This window comes from Artemia franciscana, chromosome 13 (genome assembly GCF_032884065.1).
Source record: "Artemia franciscana chromosome 13, ASM3288406v1, whole genome shotgun sequence".
Taxonomy (NCBI): domain Eukaryota; kingdom Metazoa; phylum Arthropoda; class Branchiopoda; order Anostraca; family Artemiidae; genus Artemia; species Artemia franciscana.
Genome location: NC_088875.1, coordinates 7,180,020 through 7,194,070, shown reverse-complemented (window position 1 = coordinate 7,194,070; position 14,051 = coordinate 7,180,020). Strand labels below are relative to the sequence as shown.

The following is a 14,051-nucleotide window of genomic DNA, read 5'->3' as shown; positions in this document are numbered from 1 at the left end:
CATTTTTTTTGGGGGGGGGGGAGGGTACGGTGAAATTTCAGGTGGGGGATTTTCCACACGGAAAACTTTTCACAGGGAGGAAAATTTTCTGGGGACAAGGGCGGATCCAGGATTTTCTTTAGGGGGGAGAGGGGCATAATAGGCTATTTCAATAAACTTGGGAACAAAGAAATACCTGCAATTTAAAGGAAACCTTGAAAATTATATGTCGTAGGTAGGTAGTCGAATTGGTCGCAAATTTAATCTAAAATCTGGTGAGGGTTAAAGTTCTAATAAATCTGTTGAAATTAAAATGGTATAAAAATATTAATACAAAAACAGTAAGTTATAAAAGCCGTCCCGAGATAAAAAAAAAAAGCTGTTTGCCATCTATAAAAGAAAAAAACAATTAATATTTTCTGCATAATTTTTTGCCTTTTGTACTTCTGACCGCTATAGTGAGTGAGCTAAACTTTTTATCCAACAGTTCGTGGTAACGAACTGTAGTAAGGAGCGACCCGGCTCAATAGTAAACGAACCTCTAAACATCTAGAATTTTGAGTGTACAGATTTTTTATTTTTGAACCTAACTACTTTTATATTTGCTGAGAAATTATTACTTCCCTGTTGAATGTACAAGAATTTTGGTACTTGAATATTTTTTCTAAAATTTTAATAATAACGAAATAGAAATAGAAGGTATGTTTTCTATACCTTTATTACGTAGAAACAGATACACCAATGGGGGCGTGGGTTATTTCCCGCCTAGAATTTTGATAATACGTTTTTCGTAACTCTGTTTTAAAAGACATAACAAATTATCCTTCTCGATTTCGGAAATGCTCTTATTTTGTATCTACATTAAAAATATAAAAAATCTCTGCCCCTTCCATTTTTGTGTTTTGGTGCCATTGTTCTGCTTAAAATGAGATATCCTTTTTCCAAGGAGACGATATCATACTCAGCAATGATTACATCCTGGATGTTCTTATGGACTTTCCCAGGATTTCTTATATTTCCATGTAATTTGCCTCTTTCAGATGTAATTTTAAATATATAAGTTTCATCAAGTTTAATCTCACCCATCAAAAGTTACGAGCCTGAGAAAATTTGCTTTATTTTAGAAAATAGGGAGAAACACCCCCTAAAAGTCATAGAATCTTAACAAAATCACACCATCACATTCAGCGTATCAGAGAACCCTGGTAAAGAAGTTTCAAGCTCCTATCTACAAAAACGTGGAATTTTGTATTTTTTGCCAGAAGGCAGATCACGGATGCGTGTTTATTTGTTTTTTTGTTTTTTTTTTCTTTTTTTCCAGGGGGGATCGTATCGAATCAGTCGTCCTAGAATGTTGCGAGAGGGCTCATTCTAACGGAAATGAAAAGTTCTAGTGCCCTTTTAAGTGACCAAAAAAATTGGAAGGCACCTAGGCCCCCTCCCACGCTAATTATTTTCCCGAAGTCACCGAATCAAAATTCTGAGATAGCCATTTTATTTAGCGTAGTCGAAAAACCTTATAACTATGTCTTTGGGGACCACTTACTCCCTCAGAGTCCCCGTGGGAGGGGCTACAAGTTACAAACTTTGACCAGTGCTTAAGATAAGATTTATTCATCACGAAACACACTTACATATAGTAATGGTTATTGGGAGGTGTACAGACGTTTTCAGGGGGATTTTTTGGTTGGGGGAGGGGTTTAGAAGAGGGGGATATGTTGGGGGAACTTTCCATCGAGGAATTTGTCATGGGGGAAGAAAATTTCCATGAAGGGAGCGCAGGATTTCTAGCATTAATAAAAAAAAAAAAAAAACAACGAAAAAGTAAATATGAAAAAGTTTTTTTTCCACTGGAAGTAAGGAGAAGCATTAAAACTTAAAACAAACAGAAACTATTATGCATATGAAGGACTCACCTCCTCCTAATAATTTGCTCTTTACGCTGAAGTATTTTTAGTAATTTCAACTATTTATTCTACGGCTTTTGTGATTCAGGGGTCATTCTCAATGAATTGGGATCAAAATTTAAGCTTTAGTGTAAAGAGGAAGGTACTGACAAGGGGGTGAACCCCCTCATATATGTAATAAAAACATGAGAATACAAAAGTGCCTTACGTAAGCTAATTTATAAGCTACGTATATCTTTTACTAATAAAAACATTCGTAAAAAGTTCTAGTTGCCTTTTTAAGTAACCAACAAATCGGAGGGCAACTAGGCTTCCTCCCCCACTCCTTTTTTCTCAAAATCATTTTATCAAAACTATGAGAAAGCCATTTAGCAAAAAAAAAATAATAAATATACAAATTTCGTATTAATTATTCCTCTGCGGAGAGCCAAAATCAAAACATGCATTGATTCAAAAACGTTCAGAAATTAAATAAAAAAAAACAAGTTTTTTTTACTGAAAGTAAGGAGCAACACTAAAACTTAAAACGAACAGAAATTACTTCATATATAATAATATTTATTTCTAACCCACTTACATCAAAAAGATAAATAGTGGAGTAAAAACTTGAAGAAAAACGGAAAACAAATAACAAATAAAAAAACAAATAACAAAAAAAAACGAGAGTCAACAATAGACATTAATCATACAAACGGATCAGACCGTGGTGAGGCGACAAACGCCGATACGCCGTTTCTGAGAGCTTTTTGTGTAGATCAGTCAGCTTCTCAGTAATATTCGGAAGATGGAACTTTTTGATTATCTTTCGATTCTTATACCACAGAGGAAGATAGAGAAGAAATTTACAGAAACGGAAATAAGAGGATCGAATATCGCTAATGTCTTTTTTCTTAAATATAGGGTAAAGCCCAGAAAGGTAAAGAACAGAATGATCGGAAAAAGTAGAATAAAGCTTACCAAGGGCAATACGATTGTATTTCCCTCGATTGGCTACAATTTTAGAGTAACCAATCTGGATTTTCACTCTAGCATCCCAGACAGCACGCTCCCGAAGAGTTTTAAGATTTTTTGTAAGTGTAATACCCAACCACCGGATCGAATCTACATGAGGGATAGAAAAATTTTGAAAAATTAGAGGCCTAGGAGAAGAGGGAACATTGAAAGAAAGATACTCACATTTATCAACATTAAGCGAAAGACCGATTTTAGTAAAAGAAGAAGAAACTTTATGAACCATCTGCGATAGACTGAGTTTAGACCGGCTAATTAGAAGAATGTCATCAGCATAAGCAAGGTAAGAAATATCACTCAAACCAACAAAACACATAGAAGAAATATTCTCAAGAATACCAGAGATACAAAATTTGAAAATACTAGGAGATAACACTCCACCCTGCCGTACGCCCCGACGAACAAGAACATTAGAAGATGAAAGGGCACCATTAGTTTTAATTCGAAGATAAGAACTACTATACCAAAACTTTAGAAGAAAAATAACTGAAAGGTTAATACCGTGACTATAAAGAGAGTAAAGAGCCTGACTATGTACAACACTATCGAAAGCCTTAGAAAGATCAAGAGCACAAATATGAAGACCATACCCTTTAGCCGAAGCATCTTTAAGAAGGAAAGCAAGAGCACGGTGAGCGTGCTGGCACCCGATGCCAGACCGAAAACCAAACTGATTCTCCCCGAAATTAGCATTCATACTTATGAAAGGAAGTAGGATGTGTTCAAGGATTTTACTAAAATTACAAGCAACCGTGATAGGCCTGTAAGAAGAACAATCCAAAGGAGTCTTACCTCGTTTAAGTACAGAAGTGACAGTTCCACACAAAAAGCTGTCAGGAACGAGGGAACAACAAAGGCACATTTGGAAAAACAACTGTAAATGGAAAAACAAAGACGGGCAATTTATTTTTAGATGACAAGCACTGATACCGTCAATATCAAGAGAACTTGATTTCAATTTCTTAACAGATGCAATTACAGCGTCAACTGAAACGGGAATAACTTGTGCCTGAGTCAGGGAAGGCGGGAGAACCGAATCAAGCAGTTTCGAATAAAGCGCGTGCACTGCATAATTCAATTTGGAAAATATAACTGAATAGTGGTCAGACCATGCAGAAGGCGTAATGGGGCAATTACGATTTGCCGAGTTATTTAAATTAGCTGAATTAATCACTTTGTCCCATTCTTTCTTATTGGTAGGATATTCTAACCCTTTGTAACGGCTCGATCGCAGACATTTCTTAAACTCACGCTTAGTTTTTTGTTTTATTTCAAACACATTCCCAGCTAATGGTCGACCGTTAGCAACCCATATACGCAGCCACAATTTGGCTTTATTTTTCACACTTTTCAACTCAGGGTCACACGACCAGATTGGTTTCCTTGTACTTTTCCTCACTCGCTCTTGAGGGACAGCAACCTCCTCAGCGCGTTTTAAACACCACACGATTTGGTTGTAATAATGATTCAGATCGTAATTACTTTTAGTAGGACTAACACTCAGCTGGAGTAGATGAAAAGGTACACGTAAAGAACCAAGGAGAATGGCCAGGGTTGAAATATATAATGGCATATTAACATTTTTCCAATTACTCCGCACAAACCATTTAGAGGCAGGAGCACAAGCCTGGTCAGTACTATCTTTTCTAATCGAAAAGCTAAGCGATAAAGGAAGGTGATCAATATCTTGCTCATCTTCGTGGACATGCACTGTAGAAGATGTAATGAACGGGGAACAAATCACGTGATCAATATCCGATAAGCTGCCGGAATTATGCACATACGAGAAGGGTAGATCCTTCGCAATTATTCTGTAATCAGGGAGACAATCAAGTAGGTTCACAGTACGAGCAGAATCACGTTTTACATCAGTGTTCATATCTCCAATAATAATAAATTCGTACCCATTTTTGCTTATACTTTGAAGGAGAGTTTTCAAACTAGAGCATGCTTTGGAGAATTTATTAAGCGATGTCATATTCTTCCCATCGTGAGGCAGGTAAGTGTTTATCAATACGGTTTTACCAAGTCTTATAGCCAATAAATGTTCATCAGAGAAATAGCATGACGGGGACAGAAAGCTGAGCTTTTGTTTTATAATACATGCTAAACCCCCTGAAGGCCTTCCAAAAGTAGATTTAGCATTTGTTGTGAAAACAAAGTGGGCGGAACTGCGGCGCAGGAAATTAACACTCGTTGCGGCCAAAAGATGTTCCTGAAAGCATACAATGTCAAACTTACTGTACAGTTCATCAATGGTCAGGTCCTTGTTTTTTGTCCCATTAATATTGAAGGACACGAGTGATACTGATTCAGACATTAGTTTGTTTTCGGTAACTTGCGACTGACAATTGCTTTCAATTTAGGGCAAGTGAGGCTAAACGAAACATGATCACCTCCACAGTTTGCGCACTTAGGTGACAAATTGCAAGGCGAGTCTCTATCTGAAACATGAGGACCGGCACATCGCGCACATTTTGGTGTAACACTGGGACAAGACGACTGGAGATGGTCAGGGGATCGGCAATTGTTACAGCACCGGGGAATCGCTTTGAACTCATAAACACTTAGGATTTCGTATCCAACTTTGAGACAATATCTAAATGCTTCGACTCTTGATGTTGCATCAGAGAATTCAAGTTTTACTGCAAGCGATTTCCCTAGCCTAGAGGCACCAGAAACACCAGGGCACGATATCAGGTGGGACAGTTCAAAATCAGGCGGGATTCCCTTCAGGAGTCCGTAAAACTTCTTGGTTAGAACTTTCGCAGAAGAGCCAGTAAACGCACTAGTCACCGATAAGCGGAAATCTTCAGCAACTGACTTATCTATATTGATAAACAGTTTGTCACGAACAGGGCGAATGCTAGTGATTGATTCGTGTCCATCGATCTGATCTATCAGATCTTTTCGTTTTATTGGGTCCGAAAGGGTAGATGGAAGGTTCGACACAACAATAGTAGCATGCGAGTCGGGAATTGCAGGTTTCGGCAGTTGCGGGTAATTCAGTTCATAAGCATCCAGCTTGGTGGCAACAACTTTGAGTAGTTGTTCCACGCGATTCACCTTTGTTGACAGCCTAGAATACGCAACTGCGGGCAAAACCGGGACCTCGGTTGGAGACTTGATCACATAAATCGGAGTTGATACCTACTCAGAGTCCAGTTTCTTAATAAAATCAAGAATATCTTTCACATTGTTCGCAGAAGCTTTCGCACCGATGCGCCGGGGGCAATTATCATTTGGCGAAACCTTCGCCCAAAATTCGCTTTTCGCATCAGCAATAACACCGCATTCAAAAAAGTCTATTGCGTGTTGAATAATAGTAGCTTCTTCAATACCTTCTTCCCAGTTGTTTTGCAAAAAGTTCATTACCGGGCAATGCGCATACTCTCTGTTATCCATTATCCTTTACTGGGAAAAACCAGTCAAACTGGTCAAAGAGCACTACTGATTCATACTTATGCGTCACTATAATCCCTATTGCGAAATTTTGATTTTCTTCACAAAAAACTTACTGGATTAATAATGTCCATGCAATATCCAATTTAGATGTTGACACTTTGAACTCTGAATTGATATATGAAAGGGGAATTCGTATATTCGTATATAAACGTCCCGCTCTTTAGGCTAAAGTTTTATGCTGTTTTAAAAAGTAGAGTTGAGAGATAGAGTGAAACTTTAGCGTAAAGAGCGGGGCGTTGATGAGGAATCAGCCCCTTTCATATACGAAGTAATTTCTGTTCATTTTTATATATTCCTTGGCCTATATATGTGATAATCAGGAGGAAGGGTATTTTTACAAGTAAATTGATTATCATATTTAGGATAAACAATGAATCAACTAAAGGATTAAGAAGAAAGGAGTTAGCGTATAAAAAAAACTCTATTGCTGGTAATCTGTTTGTTGAATACATGGGGCATAATAGTTTTGTATCAATTAATTGACATACCAGTCCCCTCTCTATTAGATTTGATAGCCACAAACAGCCCAAGTTTGTTATAGAACACCGAGTACCTCCTTCCTATTGGTGTCAGTACCCATCTCTGTAACTGCTATGATCTGCTGTCAGATGAAAATACAAAAAAATTGACAAAACAAATATATACAGACTACAGCAGGGTCAACGAGTTGCTACAGGCTGTAGCATAGGGCCAAGTGACTGTAAAGGGTGATATTGACTTAGCCTTGCAAAATCTTAAGGATAATCTACAGTAAGCTGAGAAGATATGCAATTCAAGTTTATCTGTGTAGATGCCTCAAAAGTGCAAATGTATACATGTCACTGGCAGCAATCTGAAAATCCCTCATCTAAATTGACCTGTCAAAAGGGCCATAAACCATAAGTCTTTCTCAATTTATAAAAAGTGCAAATGTATATATGCCACTGGCAGCAATCTGAAAATCCCTCATCTAAATTGACCTGTCAAAAGGGCCATAAACCATAAGTCTTTCTCAATATATAAAAAGTGCAAATGAATATATGCCACTGGCAGCAATCTGAAAATCCCTCATCTAAACTGACCTGTCAAAAGGGCCATAAACCATAAGTCTTTCTCAATGTATAAAAAGTGCAAATGTATATATGCCACTGGCAGCAATCTGAAAATCCCTCGTCTAAATTGACCTGTCAAAAGGGCCATAAACCATAAGTCTTTCTCAATGTATAAAAAGTGCAAATGTATACATGTCACTGGCAGCAATCTGAAAATCCCTCATCTAAATTGACCTGTCAAAAGGGCCATAAACCATAAGTCTTTCTCAATGTATAAAAAGTGCAAATGTATATATGCCACTGGCAGCAATCTGAAAATCCCTCGTCTAAATTGACCTGTCAAAAGGGCCATAAACCATAAGTCTTTCTCAATGTATAAAAAGTGCAAATGTATACATGTCACTGGCAGCAATCTGAAAATCCCTCATCTAAATTGACCTGTCAAAAGGGCCATAAACCATAAGTCTTTCTCAATGTATAAAAAGTGCAAATGTATATATGCCACTGGCAGCAATCTAAAAATCCCTCATCTAGATTGACCTGTCAAAAGGGCCATAAACCATAAGTCTTTCTCAATGTATAAAAAGTGCAAATGTATATATGCCACTGGCAGCAATCTAAAAATCCCTCATCTAAATTGACCTGTCAAAAGGGCCATAAACCATAAGTCTTTCTCAATGTATAAAAAGTGCAAATGTATACATGTCACTGGCAGCAATCTGAAAATCCCTCATCTAAATTGACCTGTCAAAAGGGCCATAAACCATAAGTCTTTCTCAATGTATAAAAAGTGCAAATGTATACATGTCACTGGCAGCAATCTGAAAATCCCTCATCTAAATTGACCTGTCAAAAGGGCCATAAACCATAAGTCTTTCTCAATGTATAAAAAGTGCAAATGTATATATGCCACTGGCAGCAATCTAAAAATCCCTCATCTAAATTGACCTGTCAAAAGGGCCATAAACCATAAGTCTTTCTCAATGTATAAAAAGTGCAAATGTATACATGTCACTGGCAGCAATCTGAAAATCCCTCATCTAAATTGACCTGTCAAAAGGGCCATAAACCATAAGTCTTTCTCAATGTATAAAAAGTGCAAATGTATATATGCCACTGGCAGCAATCTGAAAATCCCTCGTCTAAATTGACCTATCAAAAGGGCCATAAACCATAAGTCTTTCTCAATGTATAAAAAGTGCAAATGTATACATGTCACTGGCAGCAATCTGAAAATCCCTCATCTAAATTGACCTGTCAAAAGGGCCATAAACCATAAGTCTTTCTCAATGTATAAAAAGTGCAAATGAATATATGCCACTGGCAGCAATCTGAAAATCCCTCATCTAAATTGACCTGTCAAAAGGGCCATAAACCATAAGTCTTTCTCAATGTATAAAAAGTGCAAATGTATATATGCCACTGGCAGCAATCTGAAAATCCCTCATCTAAACTGACCTGTCAAAAGGGCCATAAACCATAAGTCTTTCTCAATGTATAAAAAGTGCAAATGTATATATGCCACTGGCAGCAATCTGAAAATCCCTCATCTAAATTGACCTGTCAAAAGGGCCATAAACCATAAGTCTTTCTCAATGTATAAAAAGTGCAAATGTATATATGCCACTGGCAGCAATCTAAAAATCCCTCATCTAAATTGACCTGTCAAAAGGGCCATAAACCATAAGTCTTTCTCAATGTATAAAAAGTGCAAATGTATATATGTCACTGGCAGCAATCTGAAAACGCACGAAATAGCCTGAGGAAGCTGACTAAATACCTCTTAGCAAATCATGAAAACAATTTGGCATCTAACACCACAGACAACCCAACAAGGTTCTTGAGATATGTGTCTATCAAAAATAAGAAATAGACAGACTATACCATTTCTGATCAACCAAAAATCAGAAGACCTAAAGGGCACTACAAGTTTGTTGAGCAGCACATTAACATCTAATTTCTCCTTGGACCCTTTCATAGTCACTATGCCCTGTTCCTAAGCCAGCTGAGCACCAAATACCAAAAATTTACATTAACATAGGCAAGACTAAGAGAAGGATAAACAAACTAGACCCCGACAAAGCTAGGGATCCAGATGGCATGAATCCCACGCTCCTTAAAGAACTTTCTGATATGGTAGCAGAGCCATTCTTTTGACTATTCCAGATGTACCTCAAAACCAAGAGCCTCTCAGCAGACTAGTAAACAACAATAATAACTCCAATATTTGAGAAAGGAAAAAAGACTCAGCCAAAGACAGTGGCATCATTGAGGGGAAGAGGCAGTCCTCCCACCAATAACTTGGAAAAAAAACTATCATTTATTAAGCATTAAAACTTTTTAAAAGCTTGTTTTAAGTGTTAAATTTGTTCTTTACTTTGAACACATAATTTTTAATTTTTTAAATTAATCCACGCTTATTTTAACATAAGGAGAACGAGAAAAAAAGGGGTCTATTACACTTCATATTAGGTTCCACACTAATATTTTTCCGAATATACTGCCATTGAAACATTATCATTAAGTAAAAATGTGGGCATAGATAATTGAAAAATGTTCTATACTTTCTGTTTTGCCACATTTGCCCAGGTTAATTATTTTCCCTGGTATTTAAGGCGCTGTTACTTCCTAAAATCTATCAGTTCAAGATTAGATTCTCTTGGTTCAAAATTTTCAAAAGTAGAAATGAATACACCATATACATATGCAAATAGGACAGAAATGGATTCACTGAAGAATAAGAAGGTAGAAATAAAGTGAATGTACTGAATGAAAAAGAAATCATTGACAAATAAAATAAGACTTAGTGCTTTTTATAATGATATCCCTACTATAACTAGATAGGTCAAATCAGTTGTAGTTTGGTCATAGAATATGGTTCAGAGTTTTATTCACCAGTTTATATAGATTGGAAATACAATGCTCTTATTCCCCTCGAAAGACTCTATGGCCAGGGATACAAAGGGGGTATAAAAAAGAATATAAGCAACAACAAAAAAAGAGAACAATAGCCAAACAGTAGGCTATATAAGATTAAAAAAAAAAAAATACCTGAGGCCTTGGAGTCAAAGCACAAAGATGACCACCATAAACCAGGAAATAAACACTCAGAGGACATCAACTTCACAGAGGAAAAGGAAAAATAAATAATAAAATATATAAATAAAAACAAAATGCTGTTCTGTTTGATTCTTAACTAAATGGTCCTTTAGAATCCTTTTAAAAGTCCCAAACAAGTGGCATCCCTGAACTGAAGAAGGTAGGGAATTCCATACCTGTTGACAAGCAATGAGGGAATTGAAATATGACCATATAGTAGGGGTAGAACAAATGCAGATATTATATGAAGAGCAGACAAAGGTTGTATAGAGCTAAATCAGAAATAAACACAGGAGTTTTCTGAAGAGATTTTGGAAGATTGCCACAAAATGATGAAAGACAAAATAAGAACAAGAAGGAATGTAAATAGACTGTAGGTTTAAGAGCACTTTTGGTAAGGAACAGTTGATGTCCATAAAGAGACACCATGCTTTACTATGCATGACAGAAAGTGACTGCAGTGTAGAAGGAAAAGAAGACATCCATACAATGGGGCAAAACGAAACATATGACTGGACAAGGCAGATAAAACGAAGCTTTAGTATGGTTCCAAGAAGTATCTGTCGAAGTTTCCAAATGATACCCAAACTCAGTAAGACCTTAACCCTAATCATGGCTATATGGTGTCTAAGCAAAAGGTTCTCATCAAGCAGGATACTAAGAAACCAGACCACCCAATTCTCTGGTCTACACAACAAGCCTTGTGACAACAGATGATATGTAAGCTGTGTGAGGGCTATATCAATTCAAGAAAAAATAAGAAAATGTGACTTGCCAACATTTAAGGCCGAGTAATTCACATCAAACCATGAAATTACTCTCTTGAATATTGACACAAGGTTAGATCTGATATCACATTTCATCTTCCCAAGGGTCCCAACAGTGAGATCATCAGCAAAAGCAACAAGACCATCTTAATTAAAAGTAGTATTGGAACATGAGGGAGCATCAAAATGACACAGCTTGCAGCATAATAGAGAACTGGTGTTTATGCCTGCCAAAATCAGGTTAACAAAAATAAGAAATAAAACGATGCCAAGAACAGATCCCTGAGGGACACAATAATCTACTTCAGAAGGGCTCCAGAAAAGTGGATCAATTGAAATAAGCCTACCAGAAAGATATGATTGAAACCAAGAAAAAGCATTTGATATTATACCAATATGCAAGTTTCCAAAGAAGAATCCAACGGGCCAAAGAATCAAAAGCTTTCCAAACATCCAAAAATAGAGCTGCTGGGATTAGATCAGCATCTATTGCTGAAGGAATGAAATTCAAGAGAGATGCACAAGCATGCTCTGCAGAGTGGTTCGCTCGGAATCCGAACTAGAAATCATGCAAAAATTCTTTCGCCTCCAGAAAAATAAGAAGTCTGAATAGCATAACCTTCTCAAAATTTTGTTGAAAACAGATACGGTAGGAGGGAAATTGGCCTATAATTAGCAGGAACACACTAAGAACCACCTTTATACAGCACTACAACCTTACCTTGTTTGAGAGATCCAGGATATATACCTATCTCCAAAGATAGATTGACAAGCTTAGCCAATGGTGACAGAATAGCTAGCAGAATGGCATAGATAACTCTTGTAGGAATTCTGTCTGGCCCTGAAGATGACGACCTTTTAACAAGTTTTCACAAAATGAGCTACATTAAACTCAGAAACAGAGTTCAAGACCATTGACTTTAAACGTGATGGTCCAAGAGAGGCTCTGAAATTGCAACAAGAAGTTATAGAGCTTGCATAGGAAGCTGTTGTCTTCCCTATTATAGCAAAATAAGAGGTAAGCTCCAGCTGCACACCTTCACCTTGGACACTTTTATCATCGACTATCAGCGTTGTTGGAACTGAAAGCAGAGGGGGAGTAGGTCTAAGAACCGAATTAATAATATACCATATCTTCCTAACATCCTGTCGACAGTCAGAAATTTAATAAGATAATACTGAGAGTTGGCCTACTGATGCAGAAAATGAAATATATTCATATAGGCCTTTAACCATTGATGATGAGCTCCAGTTTTTTTTTTCCAGCTTTTATGGAGACCTGGAGTCATCCACAGAAAGGAGGATCAGGGGGATCTACTCCAGAAATCATTTAACTGTTTCAATTTTTATTTCCAATATTTAATTAAAACTCCAATTCTCTTATTTGTCATCAAAATACCTAACAAGCAGTGATAACATCCTATTCCTTCCGTTTCAGATCCACATACTAACCCATAAATGTAAAAATGCCTCTATGTATAATTAAATAAAAAAATTTAAAATGAAAGTAAGGAGCAACATTAAAACTTAAAACGAACAGAAATTAATCCGTAGATAAAAGGGCTGTCCCCTCCTCAACGCCCTGCTCTTTACGCTAAAGTGTCTTACTCTTTTAAAAACAGAGTTAAGAGAAAGAGTCAAACTTTAGCGAAAAGAGCGAAGCGTTGAGGAGGAAAAGCCCCTTCCATATACGGAGTAATTTCTGTTCGTTTTAAGTTGTAATGTTGCTCCTTACTTTCATTTAAAAAGACTTGTTTTTTTATTTAATTTCTGGACGTTTTTTAATTAATGTATGTTTTGATCTTGGTTCTCCGCACATAAATAATTAAAAAGAAATTTTCATTTTAATTAATTGCAATTAATCAGAAGATTTTGAGAAAAAAAGGAGCGAGGGAGGAGGCCTAGTTGCCCTAAAATTTTTTGATTACTTAAAAAAGCAACTAGAACTTTTAATTTTTTACAAACATTTTCATTGGTAAAAGATATATGTAACTTACGAATTAACTTACGTAACGAACTTCTATATTCGCATGTTTTTATTGCGTATATGAGAGGGTTCAACCCTCGACAATACCTTGCTCTTTACACTAAAGCTTAAATTTTGTCCCAATTCCTGAAGAATGACCTCTGAATCACAAAAACCGTATAATAAATAGTTGAAATTACTAAAAATACTCTAGCGTAAAGAGTGAGGTATGACGAGGAGGTAAACTCCTCATATGCGTAATAATTTTTGTTCGTTTTAAGTTTTAATGCTGCTCCTTACTTTCAGTAGAAAAAACTTTTCATATTTATTTTTTCATTGTTTTTTCAAATAATGTTAGAAAATCCTGCCCCCCCCCCCCTTCATTGAAATTCTCTTCCCCCATGAGAAGTTTCTCCATGGAAATATCCGCCCACGTAGCCCCTCCCCTCTAAACCAAAAAATCCCCTTGAAAACGTCTGTACACTTTCCAGTAACCATTACTATATGTAAACACAGGTCAAAGTTTGTAACTTGCAGCCCCTCCCATGGGGACTGCGGGGGAGTAAGTCGTCCCTAAAGACATATTTATTAGGTTTTACGACTATGGTACGACTATTATCTCAGAATTTTGATCCGGTGACTTTTTGGAAAAAATGAGCGTGGGAGGGGGCCTATGTGCCCTTCAATTTTTTGGTCACTTAAAAAGGGCACTATAACTTTTAATTTCCGTTAGAATGAGCCCTCTCGCAACATTCTAGGACCACTCAGTCGATACGATCACCCCTGGAAAAAAAAAACAAAAAAAAAACAACAAATAAACACGTAT

General features: G+C 36.8%; 1 protein-coding gene across 3 annotated transcripts in view; it reads right to left on the bottom strand.

The window, feature by feature from the left end:
• Positions 1-14,051, bottom strand: part of LOC136034464 (membrane-associated protein Hem-like) — an 81,881-nt gene that overhangs the window by 57,036 nt on the left and 10,794 nt on the right. Inside the window, exon 2 of one of the 3 annotated variants that reach the window (XM_065715651.1) lies at positions 10,445-10,514. The exons of the other annotated variants lie outside the window; for them this stretch is intronic. The gene's annotated coding sequence lies outside the window, so the exon portion shown is untranslated. The remainder of the gene's footprint in view (positions 1-10,444; positions 10,515-14,051) is intronic. 3 annotated transcript variants of the gene reach the window in all.